Source organism: Triticum urartu, chromosome 5, assembly GCF_003073215.2.
Source record: "Triticum urartu cultivar G1812 chromosome 5, Tu2.1, whole genome shotgun sequence".
Taxonomy (NCBI): Eukaryota; Viridiplantae; Streptophyta; class Magnoliopsida; order Poales; family Poaceae; genus Triticum; species Triticum urartu.
The window spans coordinates 394,429,152-394,442,972 of record NC_053026.1 but is presented as its reverse complement, the minus strand read 5'-3'; positions in this window follow the sequence as shown (position 1 = coordinate 394,442,972).

Here is a 13,821-nt window from a genome sequence, read left to right as displayed (position 1 = left end):
CCGACGATGGGGTGGCAGCAATGACCACCACCTCCCGCCTTCGGGCCACGGTGGCAAAGCGGGTGATGGCCATGGTGGCCGGCAGTGGGGTGGCGGCCACAACGGCCACCTCCCGCCTTCGGGCCGCGGCAGTGGAGCGGGAGATGGCCCTGGTTTTCGACGGTGGTGTGGCGGCAATGAAGGCCGGCAACAACTGCTGATGGGAAGCTGCGGCGGAGCGTGTGGTGGGTGTTCCGCGCACACCCAACAGGGACGCCACACGCACTACACTACGCCGGGGACTGGGCCGCCGGCACGGTGTAGCCTCCCAGCTAGAGCTGTCCTCTGATGACGGCGGAGTGGCTGAGCGACGACACGGACCAGTGCCATTGGCGATTGTGGGAGAAGCAGATGAGATAACACTACAAAAAAGGACACATCCGTGTCATTTTGGGCGAACGAAATTTTTTCCTGTCATACTTATGACACTTCTATGACGATAATTGTGACAAAACCCGGTATCATCATAGATGTGGTGGGCTCCGACTTCTATGACAAATAATCATGACAGAAAATTGGCTTTTCGTCCTGGGCGGGCCGGAGACGCAGCTGCATGGCATTCTTTGGGCCGTCCATGACGGAAAAAACCATGGTAGAAGCGAGGGAGAGGAAAATTTAGGGGAGTTCCTGGTTACGGTGGGTGGTCGGGGGCCGAGCGATGCACGTTTCTCTCGTACACGTATGCGCGTGTGTGCAAGGCGTTGGGCTCTAACTGAACCCGAGCGATTGCACTAGCTACGTTACTGAACCCGAGTGATTCCTTCGCTATTGCTGATAACTGAAGGCGATCGATGCTGCCTCTGGATGAACAGTGAGCTTTGTTGGGGGGTTTGGATGAACATTTCCCGGTGGAGGTGGATGAACAGGACCCCGTGGTGTTGCCTCTGGATGAACAGGACCCCGATCGATCGAGCCGGTTGGGGCTGGATGAACAAGACCCCGTGGAGGGCTGGATGAACAGGACCACCCTGTGGAAGGCTGGATGAACAGTAGCCCGTGGAGGGGTGGTTGAACAGGAGCCCGTGGAGAGGGCTGGTTGAACAGTAGCCGGTGGAGTAGCGCGCCGTGGAGGCTGGATGAACAGGAGCCCATGGATGAACAGTCGCAGGTGGAGGCTGGAGGAGGTCGACGGTGGATGAACAGTAGCCCGTGGAGGCTGGAGGGGGTCGACAGTGGAGATGAATAGTATCCCATGGAGTCCCGTTTTGCAGTACGCCACACCCCTCCCGATGAACAGGACCCCCATTTCGACCGTAGCGCTCCAACACAAGTCAGTTTCCTCCGTTTTGCGGTACACCACACCCCTCCTGATGAACAGGACCCCCGTTTCGACCGTAGGAGGTCCGTTTCCTCCGTTTTGCGGTACGCCAGACCCCTGCCGATGAACAGGATCCCGTTTCGACGGTGGTCGATCGAACACAAGGCCGTTTCCTCCATTCTGCGGTACGCCAGGCCTCGTTTCCATTGGCTGTTCCATCCAAGCCCTCCCGATGAACACGACGACGCATTTCGTTTTGACCCAGACGGTTGGCTCCCCATGAACACAACGACGACGTTATTTCTCCGTTCCGACCCAGCCATGTACACGACCCCTGGCCCTACGTATGCGCGAGTAGGCGTTCGAGACCCTACCCATATGTACGTACGGGCCGTATTTTCTTTCTTGCACACTGGCCGTTGTACGTACTTGTACATGCTACGTGCGCGCCTCTACTATGACACATGCATGCCCCTACATGGACCAGTATGTACGTACACGTTCATGACCAGAATGACAACACTACATACGCTTCGACCAGGTGGGTCCCGACTGTCAGGCACTTCCTCGCGTGCGAAGATGTAGCCGGTGGGTCCCAGCAGTCAGGGGGCGAATCGTTTTTTTGTTGCCCGGACGCACTTCCTCGCGTGCGAAGATGTCGCTGGTAGGTCCCAGCAGTCAGGGAGGAAACGTTTTTTTCGCGAAATACGGTTGCCCGTCCGGTGGGTCCCTGCTGTCATGTGGAGGAATCATTATTTTCCACGTAATAAGGAGGCACTTCCTTGCTGTGGCCGTGGACCCAGCCGTCAGCCTCTCCACGTACAGTCCACGTCTGATGGAAGCCGTTCCTTGACCACGTTGACCACACCGGGCCAGGAGCACCAGGGCGGTGGACGACGGCGAGGCCTAGGAAGGGGACGAAGCGGAGCCGGGGAAGACGCGGCAATGGATGCCCACGCATAGAGGAGTATGAGGGTTCACTGGTTCGCTACGGTGCGAGGCTGCCATTGCCGTAGAATAACAGGGGGTGTGGGTGAGTAGAGGGATGGCCTGGCCAGCGGTGGGAGTAGTAGGGGGCGGTGAGGCCTCCGCGTCATCGCAGCCGGCCACGGGAGGCAGGAGCACGAGTAACGACCAGCGCTGGTTTGGGCGGCTGGAGCAAGAAGACCAGAGGTTGAAGAAGCACTACGGCCATTGGATGGAAATTGTATGGTCACTGGAGCTAGAGTCGTTAATATTGACAAAGTTGACAAAGCCCTCCGTCCCCGTCAACTTAGTTGGCCCACAAGTCAGCCTCCCACTATTGTGGGTCCCAACTAGCAAGGGGGTATTCATTTTTTTGCGTGCGAAGATATAGCTGGTGGGTCCAACCTGTCAGCGGTGGGAACGTTTTTTCCATGAAATACAGGGGCCCTTCCGGTGGGTTCCAGCTGTCAGGTGGAGGAATCATTATTTTGCACTTAATAAGGAGGCATTTCCTTGCGCGCGGTCGTGGACCCAGCTGTCAGCCTCTCCACGCACAGTCTACTTCTGATGGTGTCATTCGTTGACCACGCTGACCACTCTGCGCCGAGCACATCCAAGGTGGTGGACGACAGCGAGGCCCCGGACAGCAACGAGCCGAAGATGGAAAGATGCGGGAGTAGAGTCGCATACGGAGAGGTGTACGAGGGTTAACTGGTTCTGGTGCGGTGTGGTTCGGCAGTCGGTGGAGAGGAACAGGAGGTGTGGAGGGGTGGAGGGATGGCCTGGCCAACGGTGGAGTAGCGCTTCACAACGAAGTGTGCTAAGCAGAGCTGCTAGCAGCAGGAGGCGGGAGCAGGTGGTCCCGGTGGCGCTGGAGGAAGAATACGAGAGATTGAAGATTGATGCTGGTCCTTGAATGTAAATCCAACGGCTAACGATGTCAGAATCATTTGTTGACTAATTTGAAAACGACATGCATTGGCTTCGACCTATTGGCCCACATTTCAGGCTCCAAAAATGTGGCATGTATTCAACCCATTTTTTCAGAATTTACAGTTTTTTGTGGGGTAGAATTTACAGTCAATTTGATCATTTTTTTTGAATTACAGTCCATTAGCTGGGCTGGGTGAACAAATAATGTAGCGTCCATGCGGCCCATTTATGTTTTTCCTAAGAAATTACAGGCCATTTGCACTTTTTCGAAATACACGATTTTGCTGGGCTGATTCTAATTATAATGTTGGGGTGGACGCAACAATGTTATCAAAAAATAAACAGTGGCTGAGCATTTTGTTACATATATAGTTAAATAATAAGTGATTTATTATTACATTGGTACTTAAATCTTACCAAGCTTTTGTAACAATCACCAGGATTTTGGTTGCCAAAAAAATCCAGGATTTTATTGTTAAGAAATTATTTTTATAAGTTAATAAGATGTGGGATATTGTTTTCTTACATATGTAAGTATCTGTTAAATATTTGATGACAATAAGAGTAATATATAATAATATATAAAATAATTTAAATATATATAATATAGTTAGAAGGGAAACATAAGTTGGACCAGGCGTTCCTATTCTTATATAGAAAAATAGAATAGACCTCTGCGTTTTCTTCAAAAAAATACAGAAATTGGGCTGCCGATGTTCCAAGAAAAATAAACTCTCGGATGGGAGGTCCATAGGCCAGTCGATACATGACGGCCCTCAAGAAAATACAAACAGGCCTATGGACCTCCCATCCGAGGTCGTGGGCTGCACATGTTAAAAAAGAAAGCCTAGATGGGGCAGCCCAAAACCCAGCTGATACTTGCTGCCCCAGTGATAATAAATGATACCTGCCAGCTCCCCGGCTTCGTTGTGAATTTATCTCCTACTAGCAAGATGCTCATGCGTTGCACACATCAAGATGCATTTGTATGAGTAGTTCATCTTGTGGGAGAAAAGGATGAACGAGGGAAGGCCTTATTTGCAAATCTGGAGAGGGGTGTGGGTATCTTTTCGCAAAATTGCCATTGTTTCCTTCCTATCTATCAGATATAAATTGGACGGCCTATATTGCAGGATGGCAGGCACACCATCATCAGCAACTTCGTTTTTTTATAAGAGTAGAGATAGTAGCTACGTTGAAGCACCTAAAAAATGTTACTATGTTGACAAACCCATGGGCGCCAGCATCAGTATAGCATTAGGAGGAAGTATTTTTTCGATGAGGCACTTGCTTGCGTACGGCCATAGACCTGATGGGTCCCGACTGTCCGTATCTCCACGTACAGTCCTCTCCAGATTCCTCTCATTTGTTTAGCATGTTCACAACGGCAGACAACGGCGTCGCGGCGAGTGCACAAAGACGCAGGAGGAGATCACCACCAAAGGAAGTGCCTTATTAGTAACGAAACAACTGAACTAGCCTAGTGGCCGAGTGACACCACCCAACAGTTGTTTCCCCCGGGTTCGATTCCACTTGTGCAGAGAAAATATCTCCAATTTTTTTGCCTCTGCCTTTATTGATATGTGGGTCCCAATTGTCATATACGCACACCATGTCCAACACTTGCCAAAACTTCATCCCTCGTTTTCTCTGTTTTTCGCACAATCGACATTGTGTGGGCATTTTGAAAATAGCATATCTTTTTGACCGTGCATCATATGAAGATGTGCTATGCATGAATGTTGATCAACATAATGTTAACTGGCTGGTAGTTCCAGTTTCGATCTTGAATAAAACTTCCAACATGATGTTAACACTGTTTGAAAAGGCCGTGTTAAGATGAATGCTCTACCTCTGAAAGTTGCAGTTTCTTATCTGACACTGAACTTGGAGTTTCTTATCTGAAACTGGAACTTGCAGTTTCTTCTCTAAGAATCACATTGTCTACACTTTTATACTCCTATGAAACTACATTTTTGAAGTGCTAAAAATAGATCTATAGAATTCATAAAATACTTCATATGGTCAATACTGCAAATCTGAAATTCAAAAGACATTCATATCTGAAAGTACTCTCAAAATACACAACACAAAACACAATTCACAACCTGCAAATACTAACAACCCTAAGCTCCTCCTGACAATTCACAACCTGCCCGACTATTGGGCTGGGGGGGGGGGCAGTCCCTCCTATTCCTCGGTGGCAGGCAGATGCCCCTTGAGATGATGTGAACGGCGAGGGAAAGGATGGCGGGGAAGCGTCATGGGGCCAATTGTTTTTCTCCTCTTGCAGTTGGGTTCGGTCGGCGAAGACTCTACCGGCTCGCTCTGGCACGACACCCTCACAAACGGCACCCTGTAGATGCTCGATCCTTCAATCTCTAGTGGATGCTCCATCTGGGATCGATACTTCCACCACCACTCCCTCATGATCGGATTCGGTGAATCTGTTTGCTCCATGGCCCAGAGGAGCAATTCTATGTACTCCCGCACGACTCCCTCCGGGAGTATCGCCGCCTTTTCGCTCTGTTGCAGATATTTGGCGATGGATGTCACAGTCGCCGCTAGTTGGTCCTTGTTGTCAAACCAAGAATGTATCTCCAACATCCTAGCTAGCTTCACAGGTTCGCCGTCTGCGATCCTCACGTATCGGTTGTACTCCTCCATCGATCTACTTCTCCACAACACCTTCACTCGCCGGCGGTGGTTTTTGAATGGAAGAGAAGAGGAGCAGCGCTGGTTTTGGATTAGAACGAGAGAGGAGCGATGCTGGTTTTGGATTGGAACAGGAGAGGAGGGGCGGTGGTTTTGAAATGGAAGAGGAGAGGAGCGGCGCTAGATTTAGATTGGAACAGGAGAGGAGCGGTGGTGGTTTAAGAGGAGAAGAGAGAAAGAGCGGCGCTGGTCTTGGAAGTATTTTTTTGTTTTGCGTATTTTGGGTCAAAGTTTGACCACATACTGTATTTGACAAGCAAAATGTGAATGCATGTCACCAAAAATTGTATTGTTTGGTTCATATCTGAAGGCACTTTCAAATTCTATTATTTTTGCAATGTATAACATATATTTTATTTGCGAAAATCATGGTCAATTATGACCCAGAATAAAAGGGAGACTAGTCAATGTGGGGTAGCTTTCTTAATTGAAGGGTAAATTGATTTTGATTTTGATCCAGTCACAGCGCGCCGGCCCTCTCGTCCAATCCTAAATCGCTTCCGCACGCTCCTCTCCCTCTTCTCCATTGCAAAACCACCTCCTCTCCTCTCCACCATCTCCATTCAAAAACCACCGTCTCGCCTCTCCCTCGTCTCCATTGCAAAAGCACCTCCTCTCATATCCATCATCTCCATTCCAAAAGCACTGTGTCGCCTCTCCCTCTTCTCCATTACAAAACCACCTCCTCTCCTCTCCATCATTTCCATTCCAAAACCATTGTCTCACCTCTCCCTCTTCTCTATTGCAAGACCACTGTCTCTCCTCCCATCTTCCAAAGCTAGCACCGGACCACTCAGAAGGACATTTATGGAGAGGATGCATCAGCGAATCAGGAAGATCGCCGACGGCGACCAGGCAAAGTTAGCCAGGTTGAAGGAGATCCTTACTTGGTTTGACAATGAGTGGGAGATTTGAAGGACGGTGAGGGCCATGTGGCAATGTATGCGAAAGAGCAAGACAGAGGTGATGAGGGCGGCGATGTACATGTACTCCTCGGCGGCAGTCACGCCGCAGTCCTTCGAGTTCATCGAGTATCTCCTTTGGGCGATGGAGCAGACAGATTCGCCCGAGGCGAAAGTCAGGTGGAGGTGGTGGGTGTACAGGTCAAAGGTGGAGCACCCAGAGGATAACGAATCGATCGAGTATGGTGTGCCATTCGTGAGGGTGCAAAGCCAGCCGGAGCCACAGGAGTATTCGTTCTCCCACTGCAAGAGGAGGCCGGATGGCACGACGTCGCTTCCCTGACGTTCTCCACGGTTCCCTTGACGCTCGCCTCATTTCAATGGTGGGGGTAGTGTTTAAGGTAAGCTTCGCATTAACCTAATCTTCGACCTGCTCATGCTTACAATCAGTGTGACAGCTAATGAAAATCATGCTTACAATTAGTCTCCGAGTACTACGCCAATCACCCTTAAATAGCTCTGGAGCTTTGGGTCAAAGTTGTGACACTGTGTACAAATAAAGAAAAATTGATTGGTGCTTCTTTCAGAAAAGAGTACTCCCTAGAAAACTGCCAATATAACCTACTAGTATTTGATTAGAGGATTTGCTGCCGAGAAAGATCCGTCCATAGAGAGCGCCACACATCCCACTGGTGGTGGTGGATGCCAATGCGTGCATGGAGCATGGTTGGTGTCGGTAATTTTTTCTTGGCACACCTGGCACTCTGCATATATGCCGGTTCCATCCGTACATTTGTGCAGTTCCACCAAAGTGCAGCTGAATAACCCTGTTTGCACAGATAATGAAAAAGCGTGATTACATTACAGTGGCACTAGTTGATGAAACATGCAAAATAAATAGAATAAAATATTGCGATAGTATCATAGTATGCCATGCTGCGAGGGCGAGATGGGCCCTGCGACGCCTCATACGGTACATCACGCCTCATACTAGAAATCATCCCAAGTCTGCCTGATACACCTTCTGCCAGTGATGAACATCAGTGTACAGAGGTAGTACAAGGAGGGGCCTTGAGACATTCAAATCTCTATTTTTGTGTAGATCAACTAAAATTAAGCACCCCATTTTGCAGAAATGCTTAAACATTAACAATGGGACTAGTTGATGAAACATACATTAACAAAGAGAAGCACTTTCTTTATCTACATTGGAAATGAAATGATAGAGAGGACACTCGCTCTATTTTAACTGTATTATTACTTCATTTTATCAGTGACACTAGGGTCGAGCAGGTGGCAAACAAGGTGTACCGTGCGTTGCAAGGATGAAGGCCGGGGGTGCTTAGACTGGGATGCTGAAGCTGGCTCTTTCAGTCCCTATCTTCCCCCTGATGTTTCTTTGGTAGCATTTGGGTTGTAATCCAAACTTGGTCGAGCTGGTGCTGCGTCCCCCTACCTGCCTAGCTTATGTGGCGAACTTGTCTCCTGCTAGTACTCAGTCTGTTATAGTAGTAGTTGCATAACTGCCCGTTTACTGAGATGTTGTCGGATAATGGTTCTCTATGGTTGGGTTTCTTTAATGAAATCGGAGGGAACCCTCTCTTTCGATATATATAAAAAAGTAGCACTAGCGGTGCCAAAACATTGCCTCAAATTAATAGTGCCACTAGATTAAGGTGCAAAATAATAACATTACGGCTTTATCATGGCAGTGCCAAAATAGTAGCACAAGAGCAGGATCAACATGCAGGAGCTTTGGCAAACGGTCAGACGAAAAAGGAACATACCTCGTGATATGAACCATATCTGCAGTCAACGCCATCGTAGAAGGGATGACACCAGTCACCAACATGGATGATTCAGTTCATGGGACCTTTTGGTGCAGTTCACCTAAAATGAAGCAATGTCCCATGAGCTAGCAGCTTCTTCTTTTTTCAAGAAAAGGGCTCCAGCCCCGGTTACATTTCCATCAGAAAACGAAACCCACAGAGCTTCTTCTTCATTAGTTGCAATAAAATGGAGCAACATCAAGGTTGGTCGTGAAGCTCCTAGAATGTTCAACTATAATTTGGATATCATTTGTGCAGTTCAACTAAGATCAAGCGTGAAATGTATATCTCTATTTGCACAAAAAAGGTGGAAAGGAGGGTGACTAACAAGTGATGAAACATGCATCAAATGAAAAAAAGCATGTTCCTTATCTGAATGGCAATCGTACACGGACAGTAGCAATTTCTAGCAACATTGCTAGATATTAGTGTGGGTATTAGGATTATCTATGACAACCGTTAAATACGACATTCCTTTAATGGTGCCATTGCTTCATTTTACTAGCAGCATTACATTAACAGCTGCTACAGAGTCGGTATTTGGGCACGAGAGAGTAGGTGGACCAGGACAGTTGCATCTCTAACAAAAAGAAGCAACTTATCTTAATGGGAAATTTAGTAGGACATGAAAAAAAGTGCCATTGATTCATATTACTGGAGGCATTACATTGAAAACAACATTGGTTTAACGTGTCCTTACTTTTAATAGTGCGACTGCTACATTTTACCAGTGGCATTACATAAGAGCGACTAGGGGCAACAAACATCAGAAGAGGATATCTGGCTTGGTCCCATTTTTGTTCAGTATATAGCCACCTTATACTGTGTGAGGCTAGCAAATCTAGTGCTGGACTTACACTGTTGACTTGTCCCCAGTCCCCTCTTTCTTTCCTTTTTCAACCAATAGATCAGGTTTATATTGAGTTTGTACCGCGTTCCCTTTAATTCCCTATTAGACCTAGAGACCAGTTGGATAGCCAGTCTCTGCTACTTTTCGCCCCCATTATTTCCTCTTTCGACCAAGTCCTAGATTCAGGTAACAAATCTTCCCCCACCCCCACACCATTTCTTCCTTGTTTGAACCAAGTACTACTAGATTCGAGTGAATGAACTAGTTTTACCTCTTAACTGTAAAAAAATTAGGTGGTTTTCGAACAGCCGATCGATCCTATCTACGAGGGGTCTTGAGAAATAGTAAAAGATACAAATGCAGCGACGTCAGGAGCTCGGGAAGTAGAGCAAGGCCGGTTTCGAAGGAAGTTATACCTGAGGGTCGCCAGGATGTCACTAGGTGGGCGGCGGGAGGCCGGATCTGCCCACACTACGACAACGAGGAAGAAGGGGTGGGAGGCCCTCCCTCGCCAGTGATGCTTGGGAGAGAACGCCAAGGCACGCTGATTGGGACGCGCCGGCAGTGGGTAAGAGCCATGGTCGAGGATGACTGCGTGAACGTTGCACCTTCTCACCTTCCCCGGCGGAGAGGATCCGGCTGGATCTATGACCAGCGGTGAGTAGAGAGAGTGTGTGGCCACCGCTGTCGTGTTTAGATCTGGAGAGGACGAGACAGTGTGAAGAGAGCAACACTAGCAATCAGGCGCGGAGGCTCCTGCCTATATAGTGGAGTACCAGTTTTCGTTTGTCTACCGGTCGAAGCTGGCTTGACCTCGGCAATGACTGTCGAGAAGTCTTCATGCACGTGCCCCGGAGGCGCAGTTGTCATAATTTTGATCTGAAGCACCAGATTATAACATATAACACAAAAAATGCCACATGACAAGAAATCATAACCTCACCGCCCAAAGGAGACAAGATGAATCCCGACGGACAAACTAGACGAGGATCAAAGCTCAAATTAAAGATAAACTCGTAGAAAAGGGGTCCGTCGATAGATGTCCTAATTAACATAGCCGACTTGACCTAGATGGCAGCCGTGTAGTCTTCGTGCATGTGCCCCCAATGACTAGCCCAACTCAGTTGTCGCTGTCTAACCCTCGCAGTGATCCGAAGCACATGACACCTAATTTTGCGAGATGAGAAGAAACCTTTTTTTAGATTTCTCACCAGAACTACAACCCTGTACAACACAGCCTGCACGATATGTAGACGATAGCTAATCCACGCGTGTCTGCTGGAGTCTGGTCACATGCATGGATGAACTGTTCTTCCGTGTCTTGTGGGGATCATCCAGGTACCAACGTATGTACTCCGACAACACTTCTCTAGTAGTACTATCGCTCCTCTCTCTTCTATTGACTCACCCAACTTGCGAGGCCGGGGAGTGTGCCTATGGTCTATTCTAAATTGCGGTCCCCCATGTGTGTGCAAATGCAATATGATGCGCGTTCCATTCGGAGAGCAGCGTGCTAGACCGACCGACCGTCTCGGGTGCGACGCGAATGCGACGGGCGTGCTGTATACTCCGTACATGTGTACCGCCATTTTCTTGAGGCATTGCTCCATGGCGCAATCCATGGATACAAAATTAGTATACTGTACTATTTAAAAGTCGAGGGCGGGGCTTTTCCCGCGTGGTAGGCGGGGCAGTTCCGCCTAGTCGGTTCGGCAGAGACGCGAGAAGAAGAGGGAGTAGGCTGCTGCAAACGTAGGGCCGCGTGATTTGACGGTGAGTTACTGCTGGACAGGTGGGGCCTGGTGATTTGACTTGCCATTATAATTTAGCTACGGTGCTACGACCGACGTGAGTCTCCTGATTCCTGACCTCCTCCATATAGGTGCCTCTCCCGATGCTCCACCATGTAGAGGCTGGCTCTTGCTTGAGAGCCCACTCCTCCACTTTTTCCTTGCCTCTTTCCCCCACAGATGCAAAAATGCCATGTAAAGCGGGCTTCTAGCCCACTATTGTACTTGATCCTACAGGTGCTAAGCCTGCCACATAGGCATAAAGTCTGATGTGGCAAGTTAATTAAGAGGAGAGAGACTAGTTTGGTGAGCCCAGGAAGAAATAGTGATAAGCGCGTGTACCTAGATGAAGCAAACTTAGCAACCAAAAACTAAGCACCTATGCATTGGGGACTTGAGTTGCTAAGCCATTTAATGCCCATAGCACCTCTTCTAAGCACCATTTCATTGGAAGAGGTCACTCCTTGGCAAATGCAATAAATACTACTAAGAAAGAGATAGAGAGAAGTAACCAAAAAAATACTCTTATAGCCAACCTTATAGCTAACCTTGTTGTATGAGTGACTAAGTGATCACTATGTATGACATGCCAACATCAGATAGCCTAACTCACCGTGTTAAATCTCCAAGGGCGTGACCACGCGAGCGAGGTGACGGTCGTGGTAGGCGCAACCAGGATACGGGCTGCTGGCAGCCCTTGGATCTGAGATTGAACGGTCGCATGCTAAGTTGCTAAAAATTTGTAGAATAACCCTCCAGGATAGGATATTCACCCATAGGTCTAGAATCACGCCATGCAACCGTTCGATCTCAGATCCAAGGGCTCTAGGAAGCCCGTATCATGGGAGAATGGAAAGCTTCGTATCACTTGTAATTTTCCCGACGCTTGACATGATATCGAAAGCCATTTAATTTGGCGTCGAGAAGACATGACATCTGATTGGCCCCCCATAGTACTGTGCATGAATCCATTTATCCACCAGGCAAGCCACTACCCTGCCATTCTCACGCGCCTCCCACTCGACATTTTTACAATCGATAAACCGCTCCTAGTCGTCCCGTCCTTTCACATTACGACAGTTCCACTAATCCTAACCCTCCTCCCAAATCCATGGTGTCCCAAATCTCTATGATCGGCGGTTAGTACAAGGTTAGAACCATCACCGGTGATGAGTTCTACGTCATCTACACCCGTTCTTTCGAAAACGTCAAAGAATGCCTTGCTCGCTGGGCTAGATGTTAAGTACACCACAGTCCTGTGAAGCGAGAAGAATCTAAAGGAGGCAGAGAAGAAGAAGCCCGCCGTGATCCAGGTTTGCGTGCATGACTTATTCTTGGTCTACCACATATGCCATGCCGAAGTTCAGTGCCAGGATTTTAAGAATTTCCTCAAGGATGGCCGAGTAAAATTCGTTACTGTAGACTTTAGGAACGACAGGGATGTCTTGGATCAGATAGGTCTCGTTGTAGGCAACCCCTTCGACCTCCAGAAGAAAGGGCTGGTGCCCTCCCGTGATCAACCTTCAATGATGATCCTGGCAGGAGCCATGGTTCATCCTTCGTACGGTACACTAAAGAAACCTCCATTCAAGTTTCATCATGCATGGGAGTAGAATGTACTAGATATAGACCACATCCACAACGCTGGAATGGATGGCTACCTTTGTTTCAATATCTACAAGGGTTGGATGAAGAGCAAGAGCCAAGTGTGCGGTTCAAGCAAAGAAGTATCGGCCAAGAGGAAGAGCAACAAGGACGAAGTCGAGGATGTGGATGAGGAGTCCGAGTAAGGTGGCAGTGTCGTTTCTCATGGTGGTTCTAATGTAGTGTCTACCGGATTAGTTGCTTAGTTTAATTTCAGGTGTGCCTAGTTTTATTTGAGGGGTGTGTTGTGCTGAGTCCCCAGCAGAACTATGTTATGTTTCTTCTTGTTATATTTAGTACATTTCATCTTTTAGTTGGTATAGTACTATCACTCATTTCTTCACATTATATACGTACAATATATATGGCCAACATCATATAGCCAACAGTTTAGTTGTCAAAGAATTTCAGGGTGCTTAGTTTTGTCAAAGAATTCCAGGGTGCTTAGTTTTATTTGAGGGGTGTGTTGTGCTGGACACCATTAACTTATCATTGTGAGAATCAGCTTATTTTTGTCATGTAACATGGTCAACGGGTTTGACGTGAAAAATAACAATGTCTAATGGCATTTCTAAGCAAACATCTAACTTAACGATGGCATTTTTTAGATATCTAATTGCATTTTTGAGCAGGTATCTCACGGATCGATGGCATTTTTTGAGTAGTTGTAACTTCTAAGGGCAAAACTAAGTAGTGATACACAACTAGTGGCGTAAATAATAAGAACCCAAGAATTAAATAGATATGCTAATTTCTTTATTTCTTTATACCTTTGTGTGCGAAACAATATACGCTGCCTCCCCCCAGATTTTCTTTACATAGGCAACATAGAACTATATAAGTGCCCTGTTAAATTTTGGAATTATTACGGGTTAGTTTGGCCTTTTTATACATT